Raw genomic sequence first — 15319 nt, forward strand, 5'->3', positions numbered from 1 at the left:
CATAGTCATGAAAATACAGAAAAATCTTTAAATGATTAAGTGTGTCCAAACTTTTGGTCTGTACTGTACATGTGTATATAGGCATATCGGTGGTATAAACACAATAAAATCACATGAAAGTTAAATAGACTATAACAATATATAAAGTGCCAGTGCATATATATATATCTCTCTCTCTCCCAAAATGTGCAAAGTTTCAATATATATAAAAGGGGGGAGGGGAGGCTATGTGACGGCCAAATATAACAAAAAATATTAGCAAAAAATAGTAGTCAAGAAATCATTATAGTAAGGTACACTCCAGGGCAAAATGTGCACAAGCAATGCTCCTTAACCAATAGACCACATAATTGGCATGTCAGGGCTTGCCGAAACGCGCGTCGGGGTGGACACAGCCCAGATTGGGAACCTTTGTTGATTGACTGTAAGTATCCTATAATTAAGATACATATACAGACCTGCTCCTTTGTAATGGGAACATGTCGTTACTGTGGCCCTGCTCTATGTGTCTTTAAATTGTTAGTGGGTTTTTTGCTAAATGTTGTTAGCCATTGGACTCACTGCATACCCTATAACTGAATAGCAGACCCTCTCCTTTCTAATCGGAACATGTCGTTACTTTGGCCCAGCTCTATGTGTCTTTAAATTGTTAGTGGGGTTTTTCCTAAATTTTACTGCCGTTGGACTCACTGCATACCCTATAACTGTATAGCAGACCCGCTCCTTTCTAACGGGAACATGTCATTACTGTGGCCCAGCTCTATGCGTCTTTAAATTGTTAGTGGGATTTTTCCTAAATTTTGGTAGCCGTTGGACTCACTGCATACCCTATAACTGTATAGCAGATCTGCTCCTTTCTGAAAGGAACATGTCGTTACTGTGGCCCAGCACTATGTGTTTTTAAATTGTTGGTGGGGTTTTTCCCAAATTTTGGCAGCCATTGTACTCACTGCATACCCTATAACTGTATAGCAGACTCTCTCCTTTCTAATGGGAACATGTCGTACTCGTTACTGTGGCCCACCTCTGTGTCTTTAAATTGTTAGTTTGTTTTTTCCTAAATTTTGGCAGCCGTTGGACTCACTGCATACCCTATAACTGAAGAGCAGACCCTCTCCTTTCTAATGGGAACATGTTGTTACTGTGGCCCAGCTTTATGTGACTTTAAATTGTTAGTGGTGTTTTTCACAAATTTTGGCTGCCCTTGCAGTCACAGCATGGGCATTACCACTGTAGGAGACCCACTCCATTATAATGGGAACATTTTGTTTACTGAGACCCTCCTCTATGTCTCTGCAAAAGTGTATTGGGTTGCGTCCAAATTTTTTGCAGCCCTTGCAGTCACTGCATATGCAATAACAGTATAGGAGACCCACTCGTTAATAATGGGAACAACAAAGCATAGCTAGCTGATGGCTCTCTAACAATAGCGAGGGCCGACTGCTGACCCTTTAAAAATAGTAAGGACCGCCTGATGGCCCAATAAAAATAGGCCTTGTGACTTTCAGAGTCCCTCCAAAATCAATGAAACAGGATGCGTCTGATGATGTGTCACACACCACATGGCCAGATAAGGTTGTAAAATGTTAAAATGACATTTCCCAGTGAATGCATTTGTCTTGGTTGAAAGCAAAAATGCAAAAACGCATCAAAAACGCTACGTGTGAACATAGCCCAAGGTGTGGAGGAGCATTTTTGTTTTTGGTTATTTATTTTGCCTTATATACAAGTCATTACCCTGGAAAGGATGTTCTTTAACATATTTCCCAAGAAAATCCATTTTGGTTTCGTTTTTGCATGTTTTATTGTGAGTCCGTAAAAGTGGCATAATACCTCCAACAACATTTTTGGCAGCAGTGACCTGGGAGTCATAAATGCTTCCACGTGTTTTCCTTATTCTGTTCCCATGTCATTTGAGCACTGTTCCCATAGATTTGGGCAATTTTTAGGCCCACTGCAGACCGCCAGGGGGAGGCGCCGGAGAAATGCTTCCCATAGACTTACATTGGGCTTCTTACTCGGTCCAAGCACTCGAGCATTCCAATTTGCTCAACTCGAACAACGAGTACCCGAGCATTTTAGTGCTCGCTCATCACTACTCATAATGTTTGAAGTTGCATGAAGATGCAAATTTCAAGAAATTCAACTCGAACTTGATTTTATGCATATTCATTCTTTCACCTTTAATATTTAGCAATACTAGTAAGTTGTATTATTCGTGCACTCGACCTCATTTATAGGCTGCAAAGTGAGCATAAATCACACCCCAACACAGCCCACACAACACACTGCCACCACTCATCAAACACACAGGGTGATGAGTCCCCAAAATATGTACTAATTTCTGACAGCCAATAGGCTACACATTCTCTGAAAAGCTATGGATTCTTTAGAGCATGCAAGGACAAAAGGTATTAAAGTTTTAAGCTTTAATATAAAATGTACAGTGCTTGCAAGAAAGGATATAAAAAGATAAAAATAAAGTGACACACCAACAAGAAGTTACAAAGCAAAAATTGAAACATAACATAAATACCTAAACATTTCTATCTAAAGTTATTCTTCTGTTTCCTTGGGGGAAGTAGACAGGATTTATGGATCACATTCTGCTCAGACTGACCCCTACATGTAAAAACTTATCCATTGTGTAACCCATTTTATATTCCTGGTCCTGAGCTCAAGGATGCTGGTCCTGAGCTTCCAGGATGGCTGAGATTGCATTATTGAAATCGCAGGTTTGTAACTGGACAAGAGGCTAATTAGGGGCAAGCACATTGCATATTAAATATCTTGTTTCTTCAAACTCCCCATCCCTATATTAAATAGGAAATATCCGTCTCAGCCACAAAGGACCATCTGACCAAGCTTTGAAGCTCAAGCTCACCTGGCCAAGGTACAAGGAATGACACTCTCTGTAGTCTGTGATACCCCTTGGGTTCTGAGCTCCTGTAATAAGAGTACATATATGTTATGCCCTTTCTGTAGTGTCAGTCATGTGAATGGCAGGCTCATTCTAATGTTACATATTTTAATGATGTTAAAATTTCCCTTACAAACTGCATTATAAAAATTACATATATTGAATCCGATTATATTATGGGGAGGAAATCATGATAAATGGTTATCTTGAATGCTATTCTTTTCAGTGCAATTACACCTGAAAACTGTCATAACTAAATAGATAAATATGACCCAATGTACTGACATCTCTGTGATTATTATTAATCATCATTCACCAGACATTAGACAATCCCTTTAATTAATGGATCCTCTATTTTGCATGATAGAGTTTTGTTTTCATTTTTCTTTGCTTACTTGAAACCTGTTAAGTCTGTTAGTCAATCAATCAATCAGCAAGCAGTATACTGTTTTTTGTCAAAATCATTTTGCTTTCCTTATCTGTATATAGTAATGCAAATATGTGTTGAACTGCTTCTGAACTCCTACATTTCTTAGTTAACCAAAATACTCTGTTACCATAATTTGAATTAATAGATTTTAATAAATGTTTCAAATTTACGTCTATACTTCAAAAGCCAAAACATGTTGGTGAATACAGTAGGTACAATAGAATGAACACTAAAGTCAACCCATCAACTGAATTTGCTGCCAATTTAATATGCAGCCCTATTTACTCAAATAGTTAAACGGACTATAGTTACTCTCTAGCACAGAATTAATACATATATCATATTAAAGAGAATATATCAGCAAGATCTACCCTTCTAAGCTGTCTACTTGTTGGGAATGTAGGTCCCAGGAAGCTAAACAAAATGATACCTTGATATGTGCGACTCAATGTCTTATTCCAGAGAGATCTAAATATGTCTTATATATAAATGAGCTGTTAAAGGGGTGGCCCAAAACACAAATTAGTTTTTATTCTATCTATTTAATGATGTCTTATTGGAATCTATTTTCTAATATAATTTCATTAAAAAATCCCTGTCCTTCCCTAGCTACACTATCTAACTGCTTTATTATTTTTTTTACTACTTCCTTTTGTTCCTTTTTTTTGACGCTTCATTTGAGAATCTCAGTGCATACTGAGATACTCAAATAAAGTGCCATCAGAGGACAGAACGTGCAGTCACTGCTGCAGCCTCTCCCTACCTGCCAAAAAGTGTCATCAGTTAATCATTTCAGGGGCTGGATTGGTCCCTGCTCTACTGAGCATGCGTTGGTTGTCAATTCCAATGGGTACGCAGTAAATTGTTTTCACTGTGCGATGTGCACATTGACAGTGTGGTCTCTCACCAGCTTTGATCAGAATTAACGAACTAGTGAGAGAGTGCACTGTCATTTTGCACATCGTAATGAAAAAGGAAATAGTAAAAAATATATAAAGCAATAAAATAGTGTAGTTAGAGAAGGATAGAGACTTTTTAATTAAAGTATATATATTAGAATATAGATTAGAGTATGGCATTAAATGAAATTTAAATTGTGGTTCAGATCACTCTATTAAGACATATGGGCAAGACAGATATCCCTGAGAATCTGCCTTAAGAGCTTATTTTAAATTAATGTGGGCCTTACCAGAGTGAGACATGTAATAACTGAAACTTTGCTCTCATAATCACACACAGCTCACAGACAACTGCAAATATGCTTGTGTTTGTAATGATACAAAAACTGTGTTTGTAATGCTCGATGCTCGTTTCAAGTAACGAGTATAATGAGAGTCAAAGGGAAATTCAAACATTTTTTCGGTGGACCCACAAGGAGGTTTGGGGGCAGTGAAAATCTTGAAATGTATGGAAAAAGTGCTGAATGGAAGAAGAACAGCATAGGGAGGACCACTGGAAGCATCTCTGACTCCCAGATCGCTGCTGAGAACTATGGTGTCACACTTTTACTCTACTTTAAGGACTGACTATAAAACAATCAAAATCGAAGAGAACTTGGAGCTTAGAGGAAAAAAAATGTTAAGAAACATTTTCCCTGTATAATGACTAATATTTAAGGCAACATGTAAAAAGGATTAAAAAAATAATAATTTAAGTAAACCAAAATTGAATTTTTTATTACAAAATTGGAAATGCTTGTGTAATTTATGAAGGAAACAAGAAGTGCCAAAAATTAGGGACTCATACACATTCTGTACAAATTGTCATGTAGTGGTACTCCTAGACTCAAAAAGGCTATGGACTAAGTGCAAATCCTGCCTAAAATTACAAGCAGGGTCATTCATACATCCTTTAAGGCACCAACTGTAGTGCCTCATTCAAATATTGTAAACAATGTGTAGTTGTGGTACTCCTACACTCATAAAATCTCTGCAGACAGTGGAAAGCCTACCAATAATTACAAGCAGAGTCATCCATGCACCCTTGAAGGCACCAACTGAAGTGCCTCATAAAAAAATTAAGAAAGTGTAGTTGTGGTACTTCTACACTCATAAAGTCTTTGCAAAAGTGCAAAGCCAGGAAAAAAATTATAAGTAGGGTCATCCAGTCATCCATAGACCCTAGAAGGCAACAACTAGTTGGCCTCATTCAAATATTGAACATTAAAAACACTTTTGTGTGCTGTTGTCATCTGGTGGTGTGGAAAAGTCGAGTCTAATCAAGGCTTTGTCATTTTATCAGAGTGAGCCTCTCAGCACTCTCTGTTGACAGTTGAAAACACCTACCATCATTATATATAAATGTAAAGCAAAGTTGCATATGAAATATAGGGTACTTAGTGAACTATTTTTGATCAAAAAAAGTATACAAGCCGTCCCACCAGCGGCAAGGTGACCCTAAATTGGGACGGTACCTACACTGTCTATATTAAAAACCTTACTGAATATCAAAGTTGAAGTAATGCATATAAAAGGGTAGACAAATAGGACCGGGTCCCAACTCCAGACCACCTAGGCCCGTGGTAAGCTACATATATACTAATCAGCTCAACAAAGGGGATGCCACACCCTTACTTCGCACAGAATGCAAACAAGACAAAAAACAAAGCAATGTGAACTGAGGTCTAAGATGGTACACATGCAAGAAATAGGAGCATGTTCACACTAGCAAAAAGAAGCAAAACCTTCAAAAGACAAAAAATATATCTCATACCCTACCATCATTATATATAAATGTAAAGCAAAGTTGCATATGAAATATAGGGTACTAAGTGAACTATTTTTGATCAAAAAAAGTATACAAGCCGTCCCACCAGCGGCAAGGTGACCCTAAATTGGGACGGTACCTACACTGTCTATATTAAAAACCTTACTGTATATCAAAGTTGAAGTAATGCATATAAAAGGGTAGACAAATAGGACCGGGTCCCAACTCCAGACCACCTAGGCCCGTGGTAAGCTACATATATACTTATCAACTCAACAAAGGGGATGCCACACCCTTACTTTGCACAGAATGCAAACAAGACAAAAAAACAAGCAATGTGAACTGAGGTCTAAGATTGTACACATGCAAGAAATAGGAGCATGTTCACACTAGCAAAAAGAAGCAAAACCTTCAAAAGACAAAAAATATATCTCATACCCTACCATCATTATATATAAATGTAAAGCAAAGTTGCATATGAAATATAGGGTACTTAGTGAACTATTTTTGATCAAAAAAAGTATACAAGCCGTCCCACCAGCGGCAAGGTGACCCTAAATTGGGACGGTACCTACACTATCTATATTAAAAACCTTACTGTATATCAAAGTTGAAGTAATGCATATAAAAGGGTAAACAAATAGGACCGGGTCCCAACTCCAGACCACCTAGGCCCGTGGTAAGCTACATATATACTAATCAGCTCAACAAAGGGGATGCCACACCCTTACTTTGCACAGAATGCAAACAAGACAAAAAAACAAGCAATGTGAACTGAGGTCTAAGATGGTACACATGCAAGAAATAGGAGCATGTTCACACTAGCAAAAAGAAGCAAAACCTTCAAAAGACAAAAAATATATCTCATACCCTACCATCATTATATATAAATGTAAAGCAAAGTTGCATATGAAATATAGGGTACTTAGTGAACTATTTTTGATCAAAAAAAGTATACAAGCTGTCCCACCAGCGGCAAGGTGACCCCAAATTGGGACGGTACCTACACTGTCTTTATTAAAAACCTTACTGTATATCAAAGTTGAAGTAATGCATATAAAAGGGTAGACAAATAGGACCGGGTCCCAACTCCAGACCACCTAGGCCCGTGGTAAGCTACATATATACTAATCAGCTCAACAAAGGGGATGCCACACCCTTACTTTGCACAGAATGCAAACAAGACAAAAAACCAAGCAATGTGAACTGAGGTCTAAGATGGTACACATGCAAGAAATAGGAGCATGTTCACACTAGCAAAAAGAAGCAAAACCTTCAAAAGACAAAAAATATATCTCATACCCTACCATCATTATATATAAATGTAAAGCAAAGTTGCATATGAAATATAGGGTACTAAGTGAACTATTTTTGATCAAAAAAAGTATACAAGCCGTCCCACCAGCGGCAAGGTGACCCTAAATTGGGACGGTACCTACACTGTCTATATTAAAAACCTTACTGTATATCAAAGTTGAAGTAATGCATATAAAAGGGTAGACAAATAGGACCGGGTCCCAACTCCAGACCACCTAGGCCCGTGGTAAGCTACATATATACTTATCAGCTCAACAAAGGGGATGCCACACCCTTACTTTGCACAGAATGCAAACAAGACAAAAAAACAAGCAATGTGAACTGAGGTCTAAGATTGTACACATGCAAGAAATAGGAGCATGTTCACACTAGCAAAAAGAAGCAAAACCTTCAAAAGACAAAAAATATATCTCATACCCTACCATCATTATATATAAATGTAAAGCAAAGTTGCATATGAAATATAGGGTACTTAGTGAACTATTTTTGATCAAAAAAAGTATACAAGCCGTCCCACCAGCGGCAAGGTGACCCTAAATTGGGACGGTACCTACACTGTCTATATTAAAAACCTTACTGTATATCAAAGTTGAAGTAATGCATATAAAAGGGTAGACAAATAGGACCGGGTCCCAACTCCAGACCACCTAGGCCCATGGTAAGCTACATATATACTAATCAGCTCAACAAAGGGGATGCCACACCCTTACTTTGCACAGAATGCAAACAAGACAAAAAACAAAGCAATGTGAACTGAGGTCTAAGATGGTACACATGCAAGAAATAGGAGCATGTTCACACTAGCAAAACAAAGCAAAACCTTCAAAAGACAAAAAATATATCTCATACCCTACCATCATTATATATAAATGTAAAGCAAAGTTGCATATGAAATATAGGGTACTTAGTGAACTATTTTTGATCAAAAAAAGTATACAAGCCGTCCCACCAGCGGCAAGGTGACCCTAAATTGGGACGGTACCTACACTGTCTATATTAAAAACCTTACTGTATATCAAAGTTGAAGTAATGCATATAAAAGGGTAAACAAATAGGACCGGGTCCCAACTCCAGACCACCTAGGCCCGTGGTAAGCTACATATATACTAATCAGCTCAACAAAGGGGATGCCACACCCTTACTTTGCACAGAATGCAAACAAGACAAAAAAACAAGCAATGTGAACTGAGGTCTAAGATGGTACACATGCAAGAAATAGGAGCATGTTCATACTAGCAAAAAGAAGCAAAACCTTCAAAAGACAAAAAATATATCTCATACCCTACCATCATTATATATAAATGTAAAGCAAAGTTGCATATGAAATATAGGGTACTTAGTGAACTATTTTTGATCAAAAAAAGTATACAAGCTGTCCCACCAGCGGCAAGGTGACCCTAAATTGGGACGGTACCTACACTGTCTTTATTAAAAACCTTACTGTATATCAAAGTTGAAGTAATGCATATAAAAGGGTAGACAAATAGGACCGGGTCCCAACTCCAGACCACCTAGGCCCGTGGTAAGCTACATATATACTAATCAGCTCAACAAAGGGGATGCCACACCCTTACTTTGCACAGAATGCAAACAAGACAAAAAACCAAGCAATGTGAACTGAGGTCTAAGATGGTACACATGCAAGAAATAGGAGCATGTTCACACTAGCAAAAAAAAGCAAAACCTTCAAAAGACAAAAAATATATCTCATACCCTACCATCATTATATATAAATGTAAAGCAAAGTTGCATATGAAATATAGGGTACTTAGTGAACTATTTTTGATCAAAAAAAGTATACAAGCCGTCCCACCAGCTGCAAGGTGTCCCTAAATTGGGACGGTACCTACACTGTCTATATTAAAAACCTTACTGTATATCAAAGTTGAAGTAATGCATATAAAAGGGTAGACAAATAGGACCGGGTCCCAACTCCAGACCACCTAGGCCCGTGGTAAGCTACATATTTACTAATCAGCTCAACAAAGGAACGTATGTACTTTCCAGGGTAATGACTTGTATATAAGGCAAAATAAATAACCAAAAACAAAAATACTCCTCCACACCTTGGGCTATGTTCACACGTAGCGTTTTTGATGCATTTTTGCACTTTTGCATTGCTTTCAACCGTGACAAATGCATTCACCGGGAAATGTCATTTTAACATTCTACAACCTTATCTGGCCATGTGGTGTGAGACATGATCAGACACATGCTGTTTCATTTATGAAAGATTGACTCTGAATGTCACAATGACTCACTTACGGAACGGCATCCCAAAGGGACAATTTCTCTCATTTAGGAGGAATATCACCACAGTTGACGAGTTCCAGAGACAATCAAAGGATCTAACGCAAAGATTCATGAAGAGGGGCTATCCATGCCGTGTGATCTCTGGCGCATTCCAGGAAGCAAGAGGTATTAACCGAGATGATCTACTACAGACACAGGCAGGCAGGTTGTCCAGGCCACTTAGCTGGATCACCACCTTTAATAATCAGTGGCATGATATCCGCAATATCCTCACAAAAAATTGGGGAATTCTTCTAAGTGAGTCGAAATTAATTAAACATATCTCTACAACCTCCAACATGGAAGCTCATAAAGCAAGGAACTTAAAGGAAAGCCTCTGTCGGAGTCATTACTAGTGTTGAGCCGCCCCCGTAGTGTTCGAGTTCGGTTTGGTTCATCGAACACCCTTGCACCAGCGCTGCAGCAGTCCACTGAGGCCCCTGATAAGGCAACTCGATGGTATAGCTCCCCACAGGTGGAGCTAGGTCTCAGGGCAGCGTATGCAGGGGGGATGCAGGACAGGCGAGACCCAGCTGGGTCAGAGCAAGAACGGGAACGGACACGGTAGTCACTTCAGTACCTTTTGCTGGAGGAAATTCAGGCACATCCCAGAGCACTGTAGGGTGAAGGGTGCATATCAGGATCCTCCCCAATGAGCGGGTGTAGGGCCTCCTGTTTCTTGCCTCTGCGTAGTAAGTTTCTGACCTGCCTGGAGCTAGGCCTAACTTTGTCTCTGTCCTGCGCTGGCTGACCTTGTGGTAGGGCCTTCTCTTGGAGTTCACGCTCCCAGTATGCGGGGCCTAAGCGTCTCCTGGCTCTGTTACGCATCAGCACCTTAGCGATCCTGGGACTTGTAGCTCTCCAGGGATTCCGGTTATGCCTTACTTGGTCATAGAGATCCCGGTAAGCTCGGTTCCGGTGTCCGGTAAATTCTTCGGGGCGAGCTGGTTAAGCTCCTCTGCCCCTTATGTACTAACTCGCCACTCGCCTTCGGCCTACTCGGGCCCTCACTAGGCTATACACACTAATGGCAGCTTGCCGCGCTTCACCGATCTTATGGCGCCGGCACACCTTAAGCTCTATCTGGGCTCCCTGAATCTAGCTAGCAGGAGCCTTGTGCTCCACTGCTGAACTATTTACTGAGTTCTCTAGACTAGACTGAGCTCCACTGCAGACTGACCTCTCTTAGGCTTCTCTACTGCAGGAACTCTTCAGAGGAACTGAACTTCCTAGCTCCACCTTCCCTTTTTATATCCCTAACGGGCTCCCTCTGCTGGTCTGAGGTGGAAGGTGGAGATGTGTGAATGTTTATGGGGGCCTCTTGTGGAGGATTCCATCAATACACTCTTCTAGGATCTGTTATACCAAGCGCAGCGGGGCGTCACCGATGCTATTGACGACGAGGTTAGGTTGCGCCTTCCTGGACAGAGACGGAGTACTGGAAGCACGGCAACAACTGCATCCTCAACCACAACTCTGCCTCTGACCACAAGTCGTAGTGGCTCTTCAGGTCGCATGGGCTCTAAGCCTTGCATAGCCTGGGCATTTATTCAGATCGATAAGGATGACCCAACTCGTGTTATCTGTAATATTTGTCACCAAAAGCTAAGTAGAGGCAATAAAATCCATAGTTTGAGTACTTCATGCATGTACCGTCACATGGATATGAAGCATAAGTTGCAGTGGGAAGCTCACTGTGCTACAATGCGGCCTAGCAGGCTGGGCCAACCACCGTCTGCCCCATCTTGTGCATCCGCGGCCTCTTCATCCTCTGTGACTGGGTGGACAGCAGTCACACATGTTTTTGGACGTAGACCTGCCACCTCTTTACCTGCAACAGCCAGTGTGATTGGCAGATCGTCAGTTCATTGGGAAGTGGAAACACCTGCTGGTGTTGAGCGCTCTCTGACATCGAGAGCACCACCTTTGGATCAAGGCAACCTAACTTGTCCGCCTGCATCTTCCTCACAGACCGGCAGTTTGCCGGGGACACCATACTCAACCCCATCAAAGCACAGCAGCCAGCCCTCTGTCCCTCAGATGTGGAAAAGTAAAAGACCATTTCCTCCTAGCCATGAGAAAGCTAAGAGGTTGAATTTCACCATCTGCAAGCTGTAGGCTACAGAAATGCTGCCTTTCCGCCTGGAGGACACAGTGGATTTTCGAGACCTTATGTCCGTCGCAGTGCCCCAGTACCAGATGCCCAGTCGGCACTACTTCTCAAAGAAAGGTGTGCCTGCGCTCCACCAGCATGTCGCACACAACATCACCGCTTCTTTGAGAAACTCTGTTTGTGACAGGGTGCATTTCACCACAGACACTTGGACGAGTAGGCATGGACATGGGCGTTACATGTCACTGACTGGGCACTGGGTAACTATGGTGACAGCAGGACAAGGGGCTGCTGTCCAAGTCTTACCGTCCCCACGAGTTTTGCTTCAATCCTCTTTATCTCGAAGTTCCTCCACTGCTTCTGCCTCCTCAACCTCCTCTCGGTCCTCCACCTGCACCCAAAGCTTGGCTGGAAATGCCACCTGCTTTCTAACTGCGCAGAAGGAATCCTGCACACCTCCTTACTATGCTGGCAGCCGCGGTCAACGGCTTCAGTGTTTACTTTGAAATGTATGGGAAATGTGAGTCACACAGCTGAGTACTTGTGGTCAGCTCTGGAGATCCAGTTTCAAGAATGGTTGTCTCCACTGGACCTGCAACCAGGGAAGGCCGTGTGCGACAATGCTGCAAACCTGGGTGCGGCCCTTCGCCGGGGCAATGTCACACACGTGCCTTGTATGGCTCACGTGTTGAACCTGGTTGTCCATAAATTTTTAGCCCACTATCCCGGACTAGACGGCCTTCTTCAGAAGGCACGGTCGCTGTGTGCTCACTTCCGCCGTTCGCATGCCGCATCTCATTGACTTACATCTCTACAGAAGTCGTTGGGCCTGCCAGTTCACCGGCTGAAATGCGATGTGCCGACACGGTGGAATTCAACTCTGCACATGTTGCAGCGACTGTGGCAGCACCGACAAGCCCTGGTGCAATACATTCTGACGTATAGCCTGGGCCAACGAGATCCAGAGGTGGGGCAAATCACGCTGCAGGAGTGGTCTCAGATCAGGGACCTATGAAGTTGTCACGCCCCCTGGGCCGTGGGGTACCCTGAGCCGGGCCGGTAGACGCTGGGGGTTGGAGTCACTGTGGCGGTGACCCGGTCTGTGACCCAGGGCGGTCAATCCAACGGTAATTTGTATATATGGATTTTATAATGTCCGACTATGCCACCTGTGGAGTGCAGCCAAAGGGGCCGCCGCTGCGGAACAGTCCTCTGAAGCTGGTGGTTTTGCAGCAATGGTATTATTACTCACCACAGGAAGAGTGTAGCTTCAGGGCAGTGTGGGTGGATGATGGTGGTTGTAGTGCAGGGAGTCAGTAATGAACACAGAGTCCGTGTGATGCAGTCCCAAGATATTTACTCACAGTTGTTGCAGTCCAGATTACAGGTACCAGAGCAATCTCACCCGTCGTGCTGTGCGTACTCAGTGAGGGGCTCAGTCCACCCCCAGATAGCTCCGGAGTACTTAGCAGGACCCCCTTCTGTGTGTCCTTTCTCTGGCCTTCTCCCTGCACCTCACACCCAGTGACACTTCTATCTGGTATCCTCGGGCCTTGGCGGGCGACTTGTGTTCCGTCCCCTGGGTCCTATGTGACTACCTTCTTAGTGAGACAGGTGTGGACTTTTGCCTGCAGTACATGAAATGCTGCAGCCTCCGGTTTCTAGTTGAGCCTTGCTGTTTCTCCTCTAGTTGAGGGACCACTCCTGGTATCAGCGGGTGTACGGGTGGCCTTCTGCACGGCCCGTAGCCCTAGGGTCCCTTCGGTTCCTGGAGCCTTCCTGCTCCCACTCCTCTCTTCTCTCCTTCAGTCCTGGGCCTCCCAGGCTAGGCCCGCCTCCGGAGCAGAGCTCATGCCGAGCCTCTGCTCCTGTCACTTTTCCTCTTATGACTGGCTTGCTCTTTCTAAGATGGCTTCCTATTTATACTCTCCCTGTCATGTGCTCCCCTAAGCTGCTCCCCTAAGCACCCACTACATAGGACCCTCCCACCAGCTAGGGACCTGGGACTGTGCTCTCCCTTAGGAGCAATTTTGCCCTACCCCCACTGCGGGTATGTGTTGGATGCTGGTGTTAGGGTCCCGAGCCATACGCCTTCCTTACCTGAGGGTGAGATACCACACCTCTGGGTGAGATGCAGTAACTCTGTGGCGACTGAACCCTCAGGGGCGCCACACACCCTTCTGCACAGTTTTTAAAAGGCGACGAAGATGTTTAGTGCTGACGACGATGCCATTATCAGCATGACTATTCCTGTGAGTTACATGCTGTAGCACACATTAAACAGAATTCAGAGTCAGGTGGTGGGACAAGAGGAGGTGGAGGAAGTAGAGGAGGAGTCGTATGCGGAAGGGATAACATCTCCAAGGTCCAGACGGTTGGCAGCACCAAGGCGGCAGGCATGGGAGGGTGGGGGAGAGGGATTAACCAGGGCGCATGGTAGCAGCCAAACTGTTGAGGAAGGTGCAGGAGCCGAGGAAGAAGTGGAGGATGAACTGGCGATGGGCATGGAAGACTCATCAGATGAGGGAGACCTTGATCACATTTCTGTTGTGCGAGGTTGAGGGGAAAGGGCAGAGGAAGGAAGCATGATTTTTACCTCGCTACCAACACAAGAAGGACTTGGTCCTCCTGGATGCGCAAGACACCTGAGTGCCTTCTTGCTGCACTACCTGCAACATGACCCTCAGATTGCAGAATTCGAAGTAATCCCGACTACTGGGTTGCCACACTCTTAGATCCCCGGTACAAAAGTAAATTTGCTGAAATAATTCCTGCCATAAAAAGGGATTGACGCATGCAGGAGTATCTGCAGACGCTGTTGCAGAATCTTACATGTGCTTTTCCACAAAACACCAGTGGTGCACGAAGTGAATCTCACAGTTCTAGCTTGCCAACCGTGGGACTGTCGAGTCTTCATCACTCAAACCGTAACAGTAACACAGTATCTGCTGGTAACAGCAATTTTGTGGAATCGTTTCACCACTTTTTTAGACCATCCTTTGCAAGGCCACAGGAGACAAGAAGTCTGACACATAGTCAATGCCTAGAGAGGATGGTGCAGGAGTATCTCCAAGTGAACATCGAAGCCATGACTGTGTCACTGGACCCTTGCTCATTTTGGTATTTCAATCTGGAAAAATGGCCGGAGCTCGCCACTCACGCCTTGTAGATCTTGTCATGCCCTGCAGCCAGTGTTCTCTCTGAACGTGTGTTCAGCGCTGCTGATGGTGTGCTGACAGAAAAGCGCACGCGGCTGTCCACTGAGAATGTAGACAGACTCACGTTCATAAAGATGAACAAATCATGGATTCACAAGGACTTTTCTAACCCTGTGTTATCCTTGGGAGACTAAAAGCTTGAGGATTTGGTAATATCACCTCACCAACCGTTTTAAGCAACTGTGGGGCAATTGATGCCACTTAACCCTAGAACGCATGACCATAAAAATCTACACTTTCATATACCTGGGGCCTTTGTAAATAACATGGAATAACTCAAACTCAAATGACAAACAACTATATACATGAAGAATACCTAGAGT

The sequence above is a fragment of the Phyllobates terribilis genome, unplaced genomic scaffold (assembly GCF_046119375.1).
Source record: "Phyllobates terribilis strain yellow unplaced genomic scaffold, ASM4611937v1 Scaffold_1__5_contigs__length_1240528914, whole genome shotgun sequence".
Lineage (NCBI taxonomy): Eukaryota > Metazoa > Chordata > Amphibia > Anura > Dendrobatidae > Phyllobates > Phyllobates terribilis.